This window comes from Parasteatoda tepidariorum, chromosome 3, assembly GCF_043381705.1.
Source record: "Parasteatoda tepidariorum isolate YZ-2023 chromosome 3, CAS_Ptep_4.0, whole genome shotgun sequence".
NCBI lineage: Eukaryota > Metazoa > Arthropoda > Arachnida > Araneae > Theridiidae > Parasteatoda > Parasteatoda tepidariorum.
In genome coordinates this window covers 84,017,453-84,037,984 of record NC_092206.1, presented here as the reverse complement: position 1 = coordinate 84,037,984, position 20,532 = coordinate 84,017,453, and the positions used below count along the sequence as shown (strand labels likewise).

General features: G+C 28.2%; 1 protein-coding gene across 5 annotated transcripts in view; it reads right to left on the bottom strand.

The window, feature by feature from the left end:
- Positions 1–20,532, bottom strand: part of LOC107440772 (espinas) — a 204,909-nt gene that overhangs the window by 115,042 nt on the left and 69,335 nt on the right. Inside the window, exon 1 of one of the 5 annotated variants that reach the window (XM_043042434.2) lies at positions 16,161–16,489. The exons of 3 other annotated variants lie outside the window; for them this stretch is intronic. The gene's annotated coding sequence lies outside the window, so the exon portion shown is untranslated. Of the gene's footprint in view, positions 1–1,430; positions 1,509–16,160; positions 16,490–20,532 lie in introns of those variants that run through there. One more of the 5 variants, XM_071178919.1, reaches the window with a different exon arrangement.

The window sequence follows — 20,532 nt, the reverse complement described above, 5'->3', positions numbered from 1 at the left end:
TGCTTTTAAGCCTATGATTGATTTATTATTGATTTATTAAACTGTTGATTTGATAGAATTATTTTATTAATGAATGATTTAGTAACAAGTTCTTTTGGTTCTTAAAATGCGAAAGCAAATTTGTTTACCTAATGTAAAAATTTCAATAAAAAAGATTTGCAAATGAAACCTATCATTTACGATAGTTTCCTGTATATTCATTAGAGAATCTGAAAATAAAATTTTATATATGTACAAGTGTACGTGTGAGATATAATCCAGCTCCATTTTTTTTTTTTTACATAAAAAAATAGTTTTTTTTAAAAATAAAACAATTTTTAAATTTAGATTTTATTTTAATTTAGAATATTTTTAAAATATAACTGTCGTGGTATTTTTTAATAAAATGATGATCATTAAAATTTATCCATTTTTAATTTTTAAATCACATAGTGGGAGGTGCAAAATAATTGTGTTTTTAAAAGCGCAATTTCGCATTTTTAATACTTTGATTTCAATTCAAATATTGAACTAAAAATGAATAATAAAACTCTTTTATAATGATTACGACATTGTGGTATTGTGCAATTGGTTATAATTATAGTTGGAAATTATATTCAGGATACATTGCTATTTAAAAATAAAAAAAATTGTTAACGGTATCGTATATATCGAAAATAATAAATGATGGATAAAAATTATGTAGGCATTATCGGCTATTAACTCATATAATTAAACACGGAAAAATATTTTAAAATAATGGTAAAAATTCAGCACAGCCATTTTTAATAATTTGGGTTTGAAACAACAAATTAAGTAAATAATCGAACATATTTAAAATAAATAATCTAACACTTTTCTTTAATAACATCATGCAATATGTTTTAAAATTTGAGTATCATTAGATTAAATTAGGTATAGCATACCTGCCAACTCTTCCGGAAGATTTTGTCTTCATATTTAAAGTGGTAGTAAATATATACTATTTTTTCTTTTATATACTTAATTTTTAAATGATTTTGGTCACCCCTATTCTTACAAAAATTAAGCACATATATTAATATGCGTTACTATCATGGTTGTCAACTTAAGTTTGCTCATATACAACGTATTTGTTTGCTTAAAATTAAAGTTTTAATTCCATTTTAATACTAGTGGGAAAAATGATAATGGAAGGGATTAAAAGTTGGCAGGTATGGTATAGATCTAACCTTGGCAAACAAAAATATAGATATTTTGGTGGCCAAGGATCTAACATTTTAGTAAATTGTGGTGCTGCCATCTATGTCCAAGACTATGTCCGAAATTTTGTCCAAAAAAATTTCCTTTCTTTTCTCTTTAAATTTTCACACATAAATGTAACAATTTCTAATAAATTTATACAAATTTAACCAGAGTAATTTTTTAGAAAAGAAACTAAAACGATACAGGTAGCATATAAAATTACTAACTTGGTAGTAGTTTCTCTTAGAGTAATTCCAATAGAACTAAACTTTCACAACAATGAAATAAGGAGTATTTGGTTCAAACTTACCTGAAAAAGAAATAAAATAATTAAAAAATTATGTTTAGCTTTCCCAAAATGTTTTTAAAATAAGCACAGAGATTACAAGCAGAGCAAGCAAAGTGAAAATAAGCATTTTTAGAATATAAAATTTTTGTCAAATAGAGCAATTGAGAACATAACATATTACTATCCAAATATGGATTTTACTACTCTTTAATAGCAGATTACAATACGTAACGCAGATTACCACATGATACAGCAATTCAAGATAAAACATCTTAAGGGGTTGCACATGTTTAAAATTGTCACTTTACTTTAAAAATTGACTGCTCAGTTGAAATATAATTTACAATATAAAATATAATTTTATTCTAATTTTTTTCGCACATTTAATAAGCACAGTTTGAAATGAATAGTAATATATTTAAGTCTCAAATATGCCAATAACTGTCAAAATCTAAATTTTGTTTCAGAATTTTTACTAAAATGACGTGCCTAGTACACATAACAGTAAACGTTATGAATATGATGTAATAAAATTAACAAATATCTGCTTAGTAATGACTGAACATTTTTAAAACACCAAAACAAGATTTAAAAATTTGCAGGTTTTTCTATGCTACATTAAGAAAAAGTTACAATAATAATCAGCACAAAAATATTTTTTCAGGACAAAATAATTTGCATTTAAATTTTAGGTTGCAACACTTTCTTTCATTCAGTATATTATTTCAGTATTTTTATAATAAACTTTGTGCTTTAATTTTGAGAAAAATGAATAAAAATGTTAATTTAAAAAATTATTTGAAATGTAAATATCTTACTTCGTAGATAAATCTGTATATTTAAAGTGTAAGAAAAAGAAAACTAAAAAAAAAATTTAAAGAAGTGCGTGTAAATTCTTTTAAAAAGTATGTATTTTTTGCTTAAAATAAAAAGTAATCTTCGTTAAAGCAAAAATATAATAGATAAGAACATTATTAAATTCCTAATGTAAGACTATAAAATAATGTTGCAATATTTTGACACTAGATGGCGACACGATATATTTTTTTAAAAATCAGACCTTGTTATTTGAAAAAACTTCGCAGTACATACAAAGAAAAATCGTTTAAAACATTTAATTTTTATTCGATTTCGATTTTTTTTAAAGCTAGCATGATTTTCTAGAATTATAGTAAAACCTTTTCATAACATTTCATTCAGGATAATTCATAGTCAAAATTTATTTGCTGAGGAATGATGCTATTCTTAAGATGTGTAGAAAAAAAAAGAGGGGGGGGGAGGACGCTCAAAGAAATAATATTAAATATTCTACCAGAAATTACTTTTTTCTTAATTTTAAAAACCAAAAAAATTCGTAAGCTCTTCGTAACTCAACACAAAATATAATCTGAACACAAAAAGTTGCAAAAAAGCTGTTATTATTTTGGCTTAGAAACCGATATGAAAATCTTCGGACTAAGACAATTGCCTTAGTAATATTATTTGTTTGAATATTAATTAATCATAGATAAATAAACAGGCATAAAATTTTTCTTCTATAACTTGCGAAGAAAAAAAACTACCTTCAAGTGCACATAATTTAATATGATAAATAAAAGAAGGTTATATATTCTCAACGAAAACGTTTGATAAGATCTGTCACTGAAAAAAAATTAATTTATGTCAAAAATAATGTTAAAATAATTCACGTCCAACTTATATAATTTCAGAACGTCCCTAAAAAGAGACTATCAGAAGCAGGTTAAATATCAAATTATTATTATTATTTTTTTAAAAAAGAAGAAAAGAAAAGGTGATGTTTTAAGTTACGAAATCAGACACAAAAACGTATTTCTCTGAGTAAACATACCTTTTCTTCGACCGATTTGGACTTCTGATCATCAAATTATAGGGAGTAGCCGCAATCTGGGAAATATGGTTCCTATAGTTTGGTCAGGAGAGCGATCCAAAGTTATGGCCCCTTCATAATTATTTTACTTTTTGAGTATTTTGTCATATCTCGATAACTTTTTAAGCGAATTAGAATTTTTTTAAACACAATTGCAATATTTGTTTATCCAACGATACTTCTAAGCTAAGAATAAATTATAGTAAATATTTATTGTTCTTTTTATTTAAATAGATAATAGTCGAAAAAAATTTGAATTGTAAGGTTTAAAATTTTTACATCATTTTAAAAAATGTAATCTTACATGGCAGAATACAAAATGTAAGCTACATCGGTAAAATATTTCTGAGAAATCGAATTTTAAAAAAAATTCGGTCTCAGGAACTCGACCGATTTTGCTCAAATGTTGTATTTTGCCATGTAAAATACATTCGTTAAAATGATTCAAAAAACTGTGTATCTTACACTTCCCAACTTTTTCGACTGCTATTAAATAAAAGTATAAATATTTACTAAAAGTTATTTTTTGCATGGAATTATCATTGGATAAACGAATTTTATAACTGTGCGCAAAAATTTTGTAATTCGCTTAAAATGTTCTCGAGATATGGCGAAATACGTAAAGAGCAAAATTAACATTAATGAATCATTAATATTTAAGGTAAAAATTTAACTTAGGACTGGTTTTCGAACCAGATTATTGGGACGATCCTATTTCCCTGATTGTGACTACCACCTATATTTTATGAGAAAACTGAATTCGTCGAAAAAAAAGTTTTTATTTAGTGAAAGAACGTCTTTGTGTCTGGTTTTGAAACATAAAATATTGCTTGCACTAATTAATTAATATATTTGAGGTCACCAACCTCGAACCATTGAGATAGAACATGATGACTCGATCATTAAATCAAAAGTTATTCAAGATAATAGTCTTTCTCTCTCTCTCTCTCTCTCTTTTTTTTTTGCGCACTGTGCTTCGTTACTTCTGAAGTATTCGAAAATTTTATTTTAGACATTTTTAAGAAGAGGCCCACGTGCGCAAATATGGCTCACCAACTGGTAAAGTTTAATCAGAAAATTCCAAGGATAAAAATGAAATTTTTTTTTAAATGTCACCTTAAAATAGTTTAGCTGAAATATTATAATCATTAATTAATTTATTAATAAACTTTAGATGGGATAAAAGATTAGAAAAATTTCACAGAAACAATCATCTCAATATAAGAACTTATGAGTAATATTTAGATATGTCACACTTTTTCCAAATTTGACATTTTTACATTTAACTCTCCAAAGTATTCCCATATAAATATTTTACAAATTTTCCAAAATTCTCTCTACACTACAGCACGATACACAGAAACATAGTCTTCATGGAAATAATGGTATTTCTCAATAAAAAATACTCTCGTAAAAACATCTAAAATGTGTATAATAATATTGTAAATGTGTATTATACTTGTAATATAATACGCACCCTGGCAAGAAAAGTGGCGAAAAACAGAAATTTTGAGGTTATGTCAATAAAAAATATACATGAAGTTTCCCATCTAGCTCAAAAAGTATCACATCTCTAACTCGCAATTTATCCAGCTGAGAGCAGTTGTGTCAGTTTTGAGTCTAATTCAGAATAAGGGTTATCATATTCTTCTCAAATGCTGCATTTTAGAGTGAGGACACTTTTCTTGTCGTGGTGCGATACATAAAATGTGTATTATAATATTGCCAAACCCTTCATTTATACGGGTTAGATCAGATGAATATTTAATAAGAAGAAAAAATCACACATGAAATTCGAAATTCAATTTATTTGTACCGAGGAATATCTCAAAAATTTATGGTCATGATTTACACACAACCTGTGAACGCTTTTAATCTGTGTTTTGTTAAGTACTATAAGCAAATATCAATGACATCTTTCAAAAAAATTATATTACCAAGACCAATGATCCTAATTACAATGAATTTGTAGACCAAATTATTTAATGTATTTCAAAATCATCCTATTTACTAAAACACATAAAATTTGTCCCTAAAATTTAACATTAAAATATACATTAATTTTCTTATAAACAATGGATTTTGTATGCAAGAAGGTTGTGTTTTGCATCTGGTTTAAAGTTACAATTTATTAAAATTAAAATTACATGACTGAATATTAAAACTAATTTTTTTATCATTAATTTATTAAATTTGCATCTTGGTCCGTAGCGTTATCAAACCTACAGCTTGGCACCCATAGAGAAAACAGGGTTTGACATATCTTATTTACACTTTTAATACTACTTAACAATAAATTCAAAAAAATCTCAAGAACAATTCCTTCTAGCTTTTAGAATATAATTCGAGGGCCATACCCTTTGTATTTTTAGAAACAAAGGTGTTTGTCCTTGTATAACAAAACAAAATTCGAAAGGTACGTTAATTACAAGCAATGAAGATAGACGAGAAAAAGTTGCTGTGGAGGTCAAAGCGTCAAATTGAAACAGGAAGAGAACGATTTCTTAACTGGCCCAAGATATGTGTTTCAATTGAAGAAAGAATAAAAAAATTTGACAAGAAGTCATATTCTGAACATGGGGGATGGGCCTCTCGGCGAGAATAAGTTCAATGGCACTCCCTTAGATGTTTCCAAAAATATATCAGTGTTTAATGGTGTAATTTATGAATTTATGATGCATTTACTGCCTGCTGTTCAAATAGGAATGATTTCGCAACGAAATACCGAGAGATCGTGAAATCACGGAGCAATTTTGATTTTCTGGGAAAATAAAATGTGATGTATGAAAGAAAATGCTAGGTCATGAATCAGAGATGCACAAATCATGGTCAACATGCAATCCTTTATCGGTATTCTGAATATTTTAAGATATTCCATAAATAGGTGCAGTTTATTAAAAAAATTTTAAAGGTTAAAAAATAAAATAAATAATTAACGTTTAAAGTAATTTAACCCTACACTTGTATTCCTAAACGATATTCAACTGGATTTAAACTTATAAAAAACGTGTATTTTTTTAATCTGCAATCAACATTTTGATCAGTTATTCTTTTATAATTTATTTATCTATTTATAATTGCAAATATTCTGTAGTTATTGCTGATAAAAAAAACTATACCTAATTTTCAGCTCAAGTGGTACTAGAAACTATTAGATATTTTAATACACAGAGGAGAAAAGATTGTAATAGTATCTGTGTAAAAGTTTTTTTTTTATTTATTTATTTTCTTTAAAAAAAACTTCTTTGTTATCTTACCTATACTACAAAACGAAAAGAGAAAGCGAATTAATCTACTTCTTTCCCACATTTTCAATTTTTTTCTTCTTCCAAAATCGGGATAAATTTTATACACAGTCTATGTTCAAAAGAGAAAAACTAAAGTCCAAGTCTAGTTAACAATGGAGAGATTTCGCATTCTCCCGTAGCATTCCACACGTTCCCGTACGTAGGTACTGCAAAAACTCCAGGAACTAGTAGAGAACCAAATTTGTTTTCTGGCTAATGCTGTGCGTAAATTTTACGTTATAGGCTTCTGTGCCATATCCAAAGAACAAGCGCTCATTCTATAATTGAAGCGTTGAGTGAATAAAAGTTCCAAGTGACATTTTAGAGAATTGGCTTCAAAGTTAAGGCGATTCTTGGTGCTGAAGTCAACAATTGGTGAAATCTACACCACTCTAAAACTACGATTATAATTTTTAACACTTATTTAAATTGTTAGCGTCATAGCATTCGCATTCTTTGGCGTTTTTATATGATGCCAAAGGATGAGGGGTTTTTGAAGGTTTTTCATCGTAGCCAAATGCACTTTGAACCCTCTTCCACTCTGAAAATTCTCAAAATTTCGTCATTTAGTGTGTTTATTCACTGAGATCTGCCAAATTTAAAGACTTGGCGAAATAAATTAATGTTGTAGGGTTAAAACCAACCTAAATCTATATTTTCTTCTTTTTTTCCTAAAAATGGCACATGGAATCGATGTTCTAAGTTTTCAACTTCTATTTCTTCCGCGTGCTAGAATTACACAAGTATTCGAAATTTACAGAGAACATAAAAACCTTCAAGACAATTCACGCAAAATAAAATAAAAATCTCGAGACTTAATTATAAAATAATATAGCCAATTTTAGACGGTTCTTAAACTATAATGAAATAAATGCCTTAAAAAAATGAAATACATCGATATATATATTTTTAACAACCTTTATTAAATATTGCCTAAAGGTAATAACGCACGTAATTTATAGAAATATTAACTTATTATCTGGCAATTGACCCGGTTTTTTACGTATCATATCCTGACCCTAGTCGAGACACCGAGAAACATGCATTTAAGATAAGGATGCTTTGGTTAAAAGCCAATCAATGATAAAAGAAAAGTTGTTGAGAGGCTTTTTGATCCGCAAAAGTAGGCAAAGAATCAAAAGAGGACGGCGCCAACAAAAATGGTCGATAAAAGAAAGAGACAGTCGGACGGCCTTTAACTTGGGGTTTCACATAAAATTCTTGAAGAGCTCTTTGCAATTTACCGCCTAATGTAGAAACACAAAAGAATTCAGAAAAGGCATAAGGCACTCGCGAATTGGAATAAGAGATAAATAACATAGTATTACAAAATGTAAAAATCAATAGTTCTTCACTGCTTCGATTAGAATTCCATCTAGGTTTGAATGAACTTATACAAAATATACTTTTATTTTATTTATTCGAATTTTAAGAAAGTATGCTAACTACACTCTTAGTGTTTAAATCCTTTTAGAAAACTATTATTTTTATGCTATTGATAGTTTGATATAACTTTCCAAAACCTTTAATAAATAAAAGAAAGAAAAATCGATTCTTTAAGTTTAAGAGGAAGATTAAAGAGTTTAAAAATTTTAAGAATTTGAAATAATCTTTTTTTTCTTTTATGCTTAAAAACTTAATAGGTGCATTTATACCTGTTTGATGAAATGATTAAAACGCTAAAATAGAAAGCTTTTGAGTAAGAAAAATACCTATAATCGAAATTGGAATTATTGCGTAGTGTAGTTCACCGCATGCGTTCAGAATACTTAAAACCATCATTCTGGAAACTCAAGTCGGCCCTAATTACTCTGATCAATTAACTTTAAATTAAAATAGCATATTTAAAATATTATTATTATTTCCAGAGGTTTGCATGGTTGTTTTAATTTTATTGCATTTTTTTTCTATTCCTTATTTTTGGCTATTAAAAAAAAAAGGGGGGGGAAAGCGCGTCCTTCTAGTAAAGATTAGCATATTAAAAAAAATCCTACGGTTTTTGGTATTTCTGTAGCTTTTTTTGTAGATAGTAAAAAAAAATTATTTAGCTTAATTTAAAAATGTTACTGGTTCAGCTTGGAAAAAAATCTTTTTACAGAAAATCTTTACATCCGTTATTAGAAAAAGCATTATTTTTATAGTTTACATGTTGTATAAGGTAAGAACCTTTTAAGAATTATGATTTATTCCATTATCTCGTTGAAAAAAATTCCCAATATATATTCCAAAAAATCGCTAGAGAGTACAATTTCCTGTAAGAACAGTGGTTTCCAAAAGATGTTCCTAGGAACCCAAGGGTTTCGTGGCAGGATCATTGAGATTTCGAGATTTCGGAATTTTTTTTCACCCAGTTATGATTTCTGAAAGCTGCATTTATATAGAAATCATTCAATATCAATTAATTCATTGTTTACCTAATATTTCGGTCATTTTTAAGATAATATTTGAATAAAATGCCAATGGAAAAAATTACAATTTTACGTTTATTCTGATAACAATACTTTGAATATTATATGAAAGAAATATGCATTTATAAAAAATGACAGTAATATTTCCCTTCGATGTTTTCAAATACACTAACCGAATTGTATAGCCAAGAAATATGTTTTCTCGGTAACTATTTTCAACGTCTACAACAGTTCTTGTTCGTGATTACTTCAATGAAAACAAATAATTCGTCGTGATTTATTCAATTTAATTCAGAACTAGACAAGTAAAGACCCGCGATTTCAACAGTCCAACATAAAATTTAATTTTCAAACTATTATTGGCCGGGATAGCCTGGTTGGTAGGGCGCTGGACTAATATTACTGAGAAAAATAGTTCTAATCCAGCCTAACGACGGTGTGTAGTGACCGGTGAACATTAAATCTGCAGGTTCATAAGGTCNTTTGTGAAGGGTCCGATTAAAAGAAAAATCATTTTGTGAAGGGTCCGTTTTTAAGTTAAAATATTTTGTGAAGGGTCCGTTTTTAAGTTAAAATATTTTGTGAAGGGTCCGTTTTTATGAAAAGATATTTTGTGAAGGGTCCGTTAACGGACCCAAATTTCTTCTAAACAGACCCCTGGCTGGACTAACATTCCTGAGAAAAAAAAGTTCTAATCCAGCCTAACGACGGCGTGTAGTAAATGATGACCGGTGAACATTAAATCTGCAGGGTCACAAGGTCCTCCATCGATAACAAATACCTCTATACCTCTGAGAGATCTGCAAAATCAAGGTGAGAAAGATATTCAACAAGATTCCATCTCATACCCCTTTTATTCTATGATACTCTCATCATAATCCAGTCAATAACAATTAAAACGATCGTTGGAGAAAGTATAAAACCCTTTCTAACACCCGAAAAATGCAATAATGATCAGTCGATTCTACTTTTTAGTTTGACGCTCTTTCCCCCCCCCCCTCCTCACTATCTTTTGTTTCTTTCTACCTATCAATGTTGCAAACTACAAGTGTACAAGTAACTACACTTTCAATTCAACGGATTTAAAATAAGAAAAGTAAACTATAAAGAGAATATTTTTATACAATATGTTCTAAACGGACTTCATCTGTCATCATTATATTTCGGCTGAGATTCATGTACCGAAACGGATCACGAAATTCCACTTAAATTTTATTCCCAGGTTCTAATGCTGCTTTAGAAACAAAAGTAAGGGCTACAATAGCGCCACTTAACGATCCAATAAAAACCTTGTCAGAGAAAATACAAAAATACAATTCGCAAGGGAAATAATTTTTTTAAAAATGTATTGTAAAAAGGAGTAGAGTGATTTAATACTCTTTTTAAAGGTTAATTTCTTTGTTAAATTTCAACATAGATTTCTAAATATTTTACTAAATATATTCGTACGATTCTTTTTCAATGTACTAAATACAACTTCATTTAAAATGGTAAAGAAAATTTAAAAATAAATAAATAAAAACCGGTTTTCTGAGGCATAATAAACTGTAAGCTAACTTTGTGATTCACATTATGTTGCCTAAAAAAATCGACTAAATTTTATTTTAGCACATAATAAACCTTCTTCGAATACTGATACAAAAAGTTTCAAAATATCCCAAAAATATTTACCTTTCAATGACTAAATCCTTTTAAAAAAATTATTCGGAGAAGACAAAAATTACGATATAAACGAATTAAATTAATTATTAAAATTACGAGTAACCACATCCTTATTTAATTCCGTTAATAATTTAATTCTATTTATTAATTTAATTCTATCATTATTAATTGAAACCTATTTATTATTAATTTAATTCTATTTATTATTAATTTAATTCTATTCATTATTAATTTAATTCTGTTATTGGTATTTATTATATTGTTATTCTTCATAATGAATCATTAAAATTAGCATCGAACAAATTATAAAATTTTTTGTTAGGAAGTATGATCTTTTATTTTTTCTCTTCTCATTTTATTTGATTTCTCTCTGACCAGAGGACGTCAGGTGATTCGAGCATGTCCAATATAATTCCCTTTTTTGGTCTTTGGTTAAGAATTGGCTCCTTTTCACTATCATCAACATTATTTTACGAGCACTTAGAAAAATCTTTTCCAACGGCAACTATTCACCTCATTATGGTGGTAGCAAATTTGAACCACATTATAGTTCAAAACGCTCAAAAATTTATACTGGTATAGGCATAAGCCAACGGTTCCCAAATGCTGTTCCGTGGAACCATAGGGTTCCGTAAAAGGGCTAAAGTGGTTCCAAGAGTTAGAACTTTTTTTAAACCAGTAATACTTTTTTAGATCTATATTTATACTAAGATCCAATCAATAATTCGTCCCGCAGTGGACTGATCGTTAAGACACGGTTCCATTTACATTTGTCTTTCGTTTAATGGGAAGGGTTTCTTCGATTAACAAAACAATAATGAAGATAAATTTGTGAAGGGTCCGATTAAAAGATAAATTATTTTGTGAAGGTCCAACTAAAAGATAAAAATGGACCCTTCACAAAATAATTTAAGTTAAAATATTTTGTGAAGGGTCCGTTAACGGATCTTTCTTGTTTTCTGCCCTGGGAAGGGTTTACTCGTATTCAATTAACAAAACAATAATGAAGATAAACAAATTTGTGAAGGGTACGATTAAAAGAAAAATCATTTCGTGAAGGGTCCGTTTTTAAGTTAAAATATTTTGTGAAGTTTTTTTTTTTTATGAAGGAAATTTGTTTTTATGAAAAGATATTTTGTGAAGAGTCTGTTAACGGACCCAAATTTCTTTTAAACAGACCCCTGGTTGCTGGAAAAAAAAATACTTCAAAATATTAAAATGCAAACAAATTATTAGAAGAGAGCTTCACTGTTGCGTAATCCTGAGTTATCTTATCATAATTTATTTTCATTTGTATATTTTAAAAATTTTATTTTCAGTATTTGAAACTTCTGAGGCTGAGGAAATCTAGGATGAGATTTCTGTCTGAAAAGTGAGTTCAGAAAATCTAGGATTTTCTGAACTCACTTTTTCTACACTTTAAATTAGCAATGAAGGAAAAAGAGAATTTGCGAGGAAAATTTTCTTCCGCAGTATGGCGTCCGCTTAAGAATATTATTAAATGAAGAAAACTTCGTTCATAACATCAGGATTCCGCGGAGAGAGGGTCGATCATTCAGGGTAATATAGCTGAAAAAATTGGAAACCTCTGCTATAAACCACCAAGACGGTTTTTATGTTTGTAAACAAATAACAAATGAACATTTAAAAAAAAAATTCAAATGAACCATCTGCTAGAATGGAGGTCAATTCACAAACGATCTAACTTTACTCTATATCAATAATAAAAAGCTGCGGTAATGAAACACAAAACTCATGACAGAAGCAATCATCGTTCTCACGTCTTTTATCCCACCGAAAACAAACAATGAAGTCATTTGTCGTTTAAACCAGATTAGTCAACAAGTTACCAAGTGATAAATTCGCGACAGTCACAAACAACACAAGACTGTTTCTTCAAATGAAAGACAGAAAGAGAGTGAAGAAAAGAAAAGAAAAAAGAAGCAACCTACAGGAACTGAGCTGGCGAAACATAATAAAAAGATCCCCAAAGCACTGTAGTACACTCACCAACCTTTGCTGAAGCGTGGGAGTTTCCAAAAATAAAGTCCACTCTAGAGAAGTGGAGACTTTTCAGAAAACTTTCATTTTCAGTTTCCTTTCTTCTGAAGTTGAAGTGTGTGCCCCCCTTTCGTAGCCGTAACCAATTACCGAAATTGGCGGAACGGTAAAACAGTCGTCTCTAAATGACGGGAAAACATACCGACAGGAGGTGGCGGCTGCGGTAAATATTTAAGAAAGAGTCGCTTCCTTTGACCATTTTTTTCTTCTTCCGTTTCTTGATACAGGTACTACTTCATATAAATTGCTAACTAGCGTGCAAAAGTTTTTGGTCAACCGGTAGGAGACATATTTGCCAGCCTGTTTTTTTTTTTTTAAATATAAAAGAAACTTTCTTTTATTAATTTTGTAAGCTAGGTTCTCATAGTTCTTAATAGAACGCCATACCACACGGGAGAAACTTTTCCTCGTAAATTCTCTTTTTCCTTCATAACTAATTTAAAATTTAAAGTATAAAAGACATAAGTTCAGGCAAACCAGAGTAAGCCATAAAGTTTATTTTTGGATCTTCTCATAATTTATTTTCATTTTAATTTCATTTCAAATTATTGGATCTTCTCATAATTTATTTTTATTTTAATTTCATTTCAAATTAATGGATCCTCTCATAATTTATTTTCATTTTAAATTTCATTTCAAATTATTGGATCTTCTCATAATTTATTTTCATTTTAACTTCATTCCAAACTATTGGATCCTCTCATAATTTATTTTCATTTTAAATTTCATTTCAAATTATTGGATCTTCTCATAATTTATTTTCATTTTAATTACATTCCAAATTAATGGATCTTTTCATAATTTATTTTAATTTCATTCCAAATTAATGGATCCTCTCATAATTTATTTTCATTTTAAATTTCATTTCAAATTATTGGATCTTCTCATAATTTATTTTCATTTTAATTTCATTCCAAACTATTGGATCTTCTCAGAATTTATTTTCATTTTAACTTTTAAAAAAATTTCTTTCCAGTGTTTGATACTTCCAAGGCTTACTCCATGTTTGTCTGAACTCACTTTTTGTATACTTTAAATTAGTTATAAAGGTGGGGGAAAAAATTGTGATGAAAAGTTTCTCTCGTGGTATGGCAACCCAACGTTATCTGTTATACTTGATTTCCGAATTTTTTATCTTCTTTCTATTTGTTCGTAAATGTAACCTTCTTCATATAAAATTTAAATCTTTTCAAGTAGCTCAGTTGAATACACTGAAAAGTTAAATTGTTATTATAAAATCTTTCATAGTTAGACTTAAAATTTTTTGTCAAAAAATATATTTTATTATTTATAAAAAAATTATTTTGCTACACAACAGAGATTTTGAAATCAAGCAAAAAAGATTTAATTTGAAAAAAAGAAAAAGAAAAATTATTCAATGTAATTATTATTTTTTATTTTGAGTAATCTTTTTTTGTTATAAGTTGTACGAAATACATATTATAAAATAAGAACAAATAACACATTATCATATTAAAATTTGACCATATTTTCAAAAGATCATTTGTAATCTTTTCACATTGAAAAAAAAAAAAAAAAAGGGAATATATTTATTTATGTTTTAGGAATATTATGTTACTATGCATGCTGTTTTCCAAGGTAAATCCAATAAATTTTTATTGTCTGGTAAAAGAAATTATAAAGTAAATTAAACTTGTATATACTTGGTTTCTCAGTTGATGATTCCGAAATTAGAATTCGATTCATTTATAATTCTTACGCTACTTATGAAACAAAAACGCTACTTTCACATTGTTTAAATATTATTTTTCCACCTTCTCTAATTCGTATAGACTACAAGAATTAGTACAAATAATAAATTTTATAAAGAAAAAAAGCATTACATAATAAATTATTTATTATAAATATAATACAGAATTCAAGCTTCTGAAATATTGAAATATACCTGCATCATCACATAAAATGATAAATTAAAGTTTTTCATATCACCATAGCCAACTTCTTAACATCTTTTTAACTTTTTTTACATTGTAATTTTTCCTTTTTTTCACTAAGAAAATTTGTGAATTTGGTATGCTTTGATTTTAGTTTAAGTTTATATACAATGAAATGAAATTATTTATTTAAAAAATAAACTAATTTTAAAATATTATTTAAAATGATTTTATTTAATTAACAACAGTTATGTGGTCTTAGTCAGATTTGTAGACAAATCCATGACTAGTTAGTGACCATCAACGAATATTTGATCCACAATAATCACTTGAGTTTTAGAATATATTCAATCTATATACTTCATATTAAATTGAAAACAATTTGAAATCATCCATTTATTTTTGTTGCAAAAAAAAAATCTTTCGAAATTTTTCATGTTGAAATTTTGAATTGCCACAAAATATTGATTAACAGTAAAAATGATTTACAAAAATTGTCAGTTACAAATAACAATTATTAAATTAATTAGTAAAAGTATAGTATCCCGATGTTTAAAAATAAAATATAAAAAAATGCTTGTTATAAGAATGCAAATTAAAGTAAACCATTTGGTGAAAATTCAGAAGTTAGGGCAATTTTTACAATAACAATAATATTTTACAACACTTTGCTTTGGAAATTAGTCTTCCTCCCTATGACAACATGCATAGTGTTTTAATGAAACTAATAGTTTATAAGCTCTACAAAATATAGATACTTATTTTTCCACATCATATTTTCTCCAGAAAATATGAATGCAAGGTTTTCTTACAAAAAATATGAATGTTGGGTATCTCTTCGGAAGTTATGGATGATAGATTTTTCTATGGAAAATATTTATACTAAATGTTGCGTTTTCCAATAGAAAATATGAATGCTGGATTTTCCTATAGAAAATAATCAAATATGAATGCTGGGATTTCTATGGAAAATAAAAGTGCTGGATTTTCCTATAGCAACTATAGATGCCGGATATAAGATAGCACTATAGAAATATAGATAGTTGGAATATAGATAGCACTATAGAAAATATTAAGGCTGAATGTTGGGTTTTCCTATAGAAAATATAGAATGTTCTACAGAAAATATAGAACTGGAACATAAAAAAATATAGAGGTTGGGTTTTCCTATAGAAAATATGAATGCTGAGTGCAGAAATTGTAGATGATGGGTTTTTCAATGGAAAATATTAATGCTGAATGTTGGGTTTTCCTATAAAAATATGAATGCTGGATTTCCCTAAAGAAAACATGAATGTTGGATTCTCCTACAGAAAATATAGATGCTACGTTTTCTCATGCTAAATTTTCCTGTAAAATATATTAAGTTTAAACGTTGGGTTTTCCTATACTTAGATCGGATAGCCAAATAAAATAAATTATATTTAGATTCCATGGAATAATAAAGAACAAATCGAAAAGACTTACCTTATACAAGTTTATCCATACTGCGTTATTCCATTTAAAAAAATTAAAAACACATTCCTCAAGCACTTATTTACTAGTGACAACACTCAACTTCTATTCTCAATCACACACAAATGAAAAATAAAAAAAAACAGAGCAAGGTGCAGTTGTCAACAAAACGCACGGACCGCAGCACCCGATAATCACTAGTCATAAAGGAACAAAAAGAGCAATAGTTCACGATTTCTCTGGAATACAAGATATGTCCAACTGCAGACGAAGATGGGAACTAGTGAGCCGGATGCGGCCGTTACTCACTTCAATCTGTGAGAGAGAGAGAAGATCTGAGAAGTGGCGTGGCTTCGTGACGAGATAAAAACAATGGGGGTGGGCCGCTGATCACGACCCCAAGTGGATGAAAGGGGTAGGCAAGGCACAAGCTATTGAATGTGAACTTGAAAAAAAAAGGCCATTCCGCTACTTTACTTTTGTTTAAACATCGGTTGTATGAAGATAGGAAGTGAATTTTCAAGATCAAAAGAAGGGAAAAAAATTATTTTTTTCATAGTTCTTCTTAATGATTTTTTTTTTGTTCCTTTACTATGTTCGTTCGAGCTGGACGATATACTGTGAAATATTGATATTTTTTTTTAAATATCGTGATAATGATATTTAAAAGTGTATTCTCCCGATATATCAAAAGAATACTATATCGGGTGAACAATAACATAGTGATCATTATCGACAGCGATAAATATCGAATAAGGTAAGGTAGCAATAAGTATCATATAAGATTGTACTGTGAGGATTATTAAATCCGATATTATCGGGAGTATGTTAGTTTTTTCTTAATAATGATTTTTGTTAATTATGATTATTATTACTGGATCTGCCTACAACCGTCTCAGTTTTTGTGCGCGTCTAGGAATAATGCTCGGATCAGAGTTAACAATTGTAAGTAAAATTATTTAAAACAATTTATTAGAAAAAAAAATATTTTTTTTAATCTTTAGTTGGGTACAAATGTAAATTGGATAACTTAAAACTAATGTAAATTAGTAAAAACTAAATGATACCACAATTTATAGTTAAATATTGACCATATAACACGATACATAAAAATAATCGATATCACTCATGACGCTGAATTATTGTAATCAGGCAAGTGAAACATGACGGTAGGAATTATTAATGCTACTGTTATTTCTAAATTCAAGCAAAATAGTATAATTTTAAATGTAAGTATGCAATAATAAGTATACGTAATTTTATATCAAATAGATAAATGAAGGGAAAAATTAAATAAAATAAAATTTTTTGTTTCAGTTTAATAATTTAATTACTTCCATAAAACCATATTTTTTTAATCAATTTTTTCCTAACGTTAATAATTAAAAACTTAGGAAAAAATGACTAGCCCTAGTTAAGCTTTAGGGGCTCAAGGTGGGACAGTTAGTGTACTTAAAACTAAAAATTATTTTTAAGTAGAGTCGTAAGCTTAACTTAATGCATCAGTATCAATAAAAGGATATTTCGTTGCTGTAACTTTCGCAGAAGGAAAGCCTCATTACGCTCCTTATCATTAAAAAAAGAAGAAGAAATTGAGTAAATTGATATTTATTAACCGCTTTTTCCCGGTAATCTCGTCGCTCAAGAGCAATTTAGATTTCCTCTCGAGAAGTCTGATATCTTAAGAACATTAAATAATAAATAAGCAATACAGGAGTGTACATGTAGTTTTGCCGCTATTGATTATATCAACATTTTTTTTAAAACTCTTTTTTATCTTGAAAGCCTTTGAGTTGTTACATAAAATAATATTCATTACTTATATTAGATTAAATATATTAAATCAGTTGAAAGGGTTACACACTATTTTATGTGAAGATTATGTGGATAGGGTTGCACATTAAAAATGCATAGTGAAGAATATGTTGATACGGTTACACATAAATAATGTATAGTTAAGAATATGTTGATAGAATTACACTTCGATAATGTCTAGTGCAGAATAAGTTGATAGGGTTACAAATTAAAAATTTATAGGGAAGAATGTGTTTATAAAGTTACACATCAGTAATGTATAGTGAGGAATAGTGGATATAATGTTATACATCAATAATATGTAGTAAAGAATATATTGATAGAGTTACACATCAAAAATGTATAGTGAAGAATGCGTTGATAGTATTTCACATATAAGTAGGGTAACATGAAAGAGTCCTGACAATTAAATTATGACATTCATAAGATATATGTATAGCAAATTGAACAAAGTAAAAACCAAGTGATTTTGCAAATTGCACATCATATATTGCTTTATTATTAAATTCGTTTTTCAGTCAAAAGAAAATATGGTTTTGAAAAGTGATATTGGAGGAGTTAGGGAAATTTAACTGAAGATTGGACAAGTAATCCCTGTGGGTAAAGTAATACGGGCAGTTGACAGTGGCTAATAAAATAAATAATGTGTAACAAATGCTGGTACTGTTAATAATGAGAGACTTATTTTAGCTATCTGAAAACGACAAACACGATAACTTTACCAATTATTATCAGATTTCATACTCATATTAAAACACTAGATAAATTATGATGTGGAAAGATTACAACGTATAGCTTATTGCACAACTAAAGGATAAGGAGTCACGACACCTCTTATCATAGAAAGCGGTGTAGAATTTATCTAAAATTTAGGTAAATCTGAATACAATACTTAAGAATGAAACGAAATTTTTTTATTTGGGCAACTTTATGCTTAAAACCAGTGCAAAGGAAAATTAAGATTCATAAATAGATTTTGATTTTTTAACTTTTTATTTCTCTCTCATTTTATGCTACTAAGTGTATTGAACCTAGTAGTTTCACAAGAACAGTTAGTTTTTCGATTAAAGAGGCATGATACTATTGCTAATCAGAAATTGGATTAGATTTAATAATATAGTTTAACGGCATAAGAGTCATACTCGGCTCCGATGTACTAAACTTAATAGAAAGGAGTTAAAAATACGAGATTAAAGGAAAACAAATTTCAGCTATCTAAACTAAGTTACACCCAAAGAGATGAAGAATAAGACGAAGAAAAAATGAAGAAATATCATTACAACCTAAGAAAAATTGGTGCAACATGAAACCATAATATGGTACTAATTTCCTGCAATCTTAATGAGGTATTAAATTGAATCTTATTTTAAATTAGGTCATACCCTCCAACTACTACGAAATTTCCATAGCTTCAGAAAATATTTTTCTTAGAGAAAAGGTAATGTATTAGTATTTTGACAAAATAGGATTAATAGAATTTTGCTCACCACTTTATAAATTTTTTTTAAACAGATATGTAAAAAGGTCAGAGAGATAAGCGGTCAGATCCTTTAATTCTGATAAAAATCAGATCCTTAAACTCTGATAAAGTTGAATACAAATTTTAATTTGTTTTCAAAATTTCTACCTCTGGAAATTATATTTTGCTAATACCTCCAATGTTGTAGGGTGTGGTTTTAGGTCGAATTCTAGAAATATGTGATCATGTAATATTGTGTGATAAATTCTAAGAAAAGCGATAATATGTTTGAATTCGGTATCATAATAAGGTTGCAGCAAAATTGAAGGATTCTATGGTTCACTATATTTTCTTTTACATATGGTTCAATTATATTTTGCTATGACCTCAAACATTGGAGGGTACGTTTTTAGGTTGAACTATAGTAATATGAAAAAAGTAGTATTGTGTAATAATCAGAGACTTTTTTTAGCTATCTGAAAACGACAAACACGATAACTTTACCAATTTTTATCAGATTTCATACTCATATTAAAACACACAGACAAAGTATGATGTGGAAAGATGATAACTTACAGCTTATTGCATAAGTAAAGAATAAGGGGCAGACAAAGTCTCCCCCGCCCTTATCATAGAAAGCAGTGTAGAATTTATCTAAAATATAGAAATTATGAGGCAAAAATGTAACTCTGAATACAATAATTAAGAATGAAACGAAACATTCTAATTTGGGCAACTTTATGCTTAAAACCAGAGTAAAAGAAATTTAAGTAATCAAGTTTGTGTAATCAAGTTTAAGAAATACAAGAAAATATTTGAACTCGGCATCATATTACAGTTGTAGCATATTTAAAGGATGCTATGTTCACCAACAGGGTATAATTTGATAAATATTAGATATTTATACTCGTATGAAAGTTTAAAAAATCAAATGTGCGATTCTGAATACGTCAGTAGTAATAATATCGTATTTAAAATATCGAGATATTAAAAATGATGCAAGGCTAAAAATATGACTTTTGAAATAACTGTCGAAAAAACGATTAGAAAATGATGTTCATTTACGACAGCATAATGGCGAATTAAAAGCATCAAAAAGTGATTAGGCAA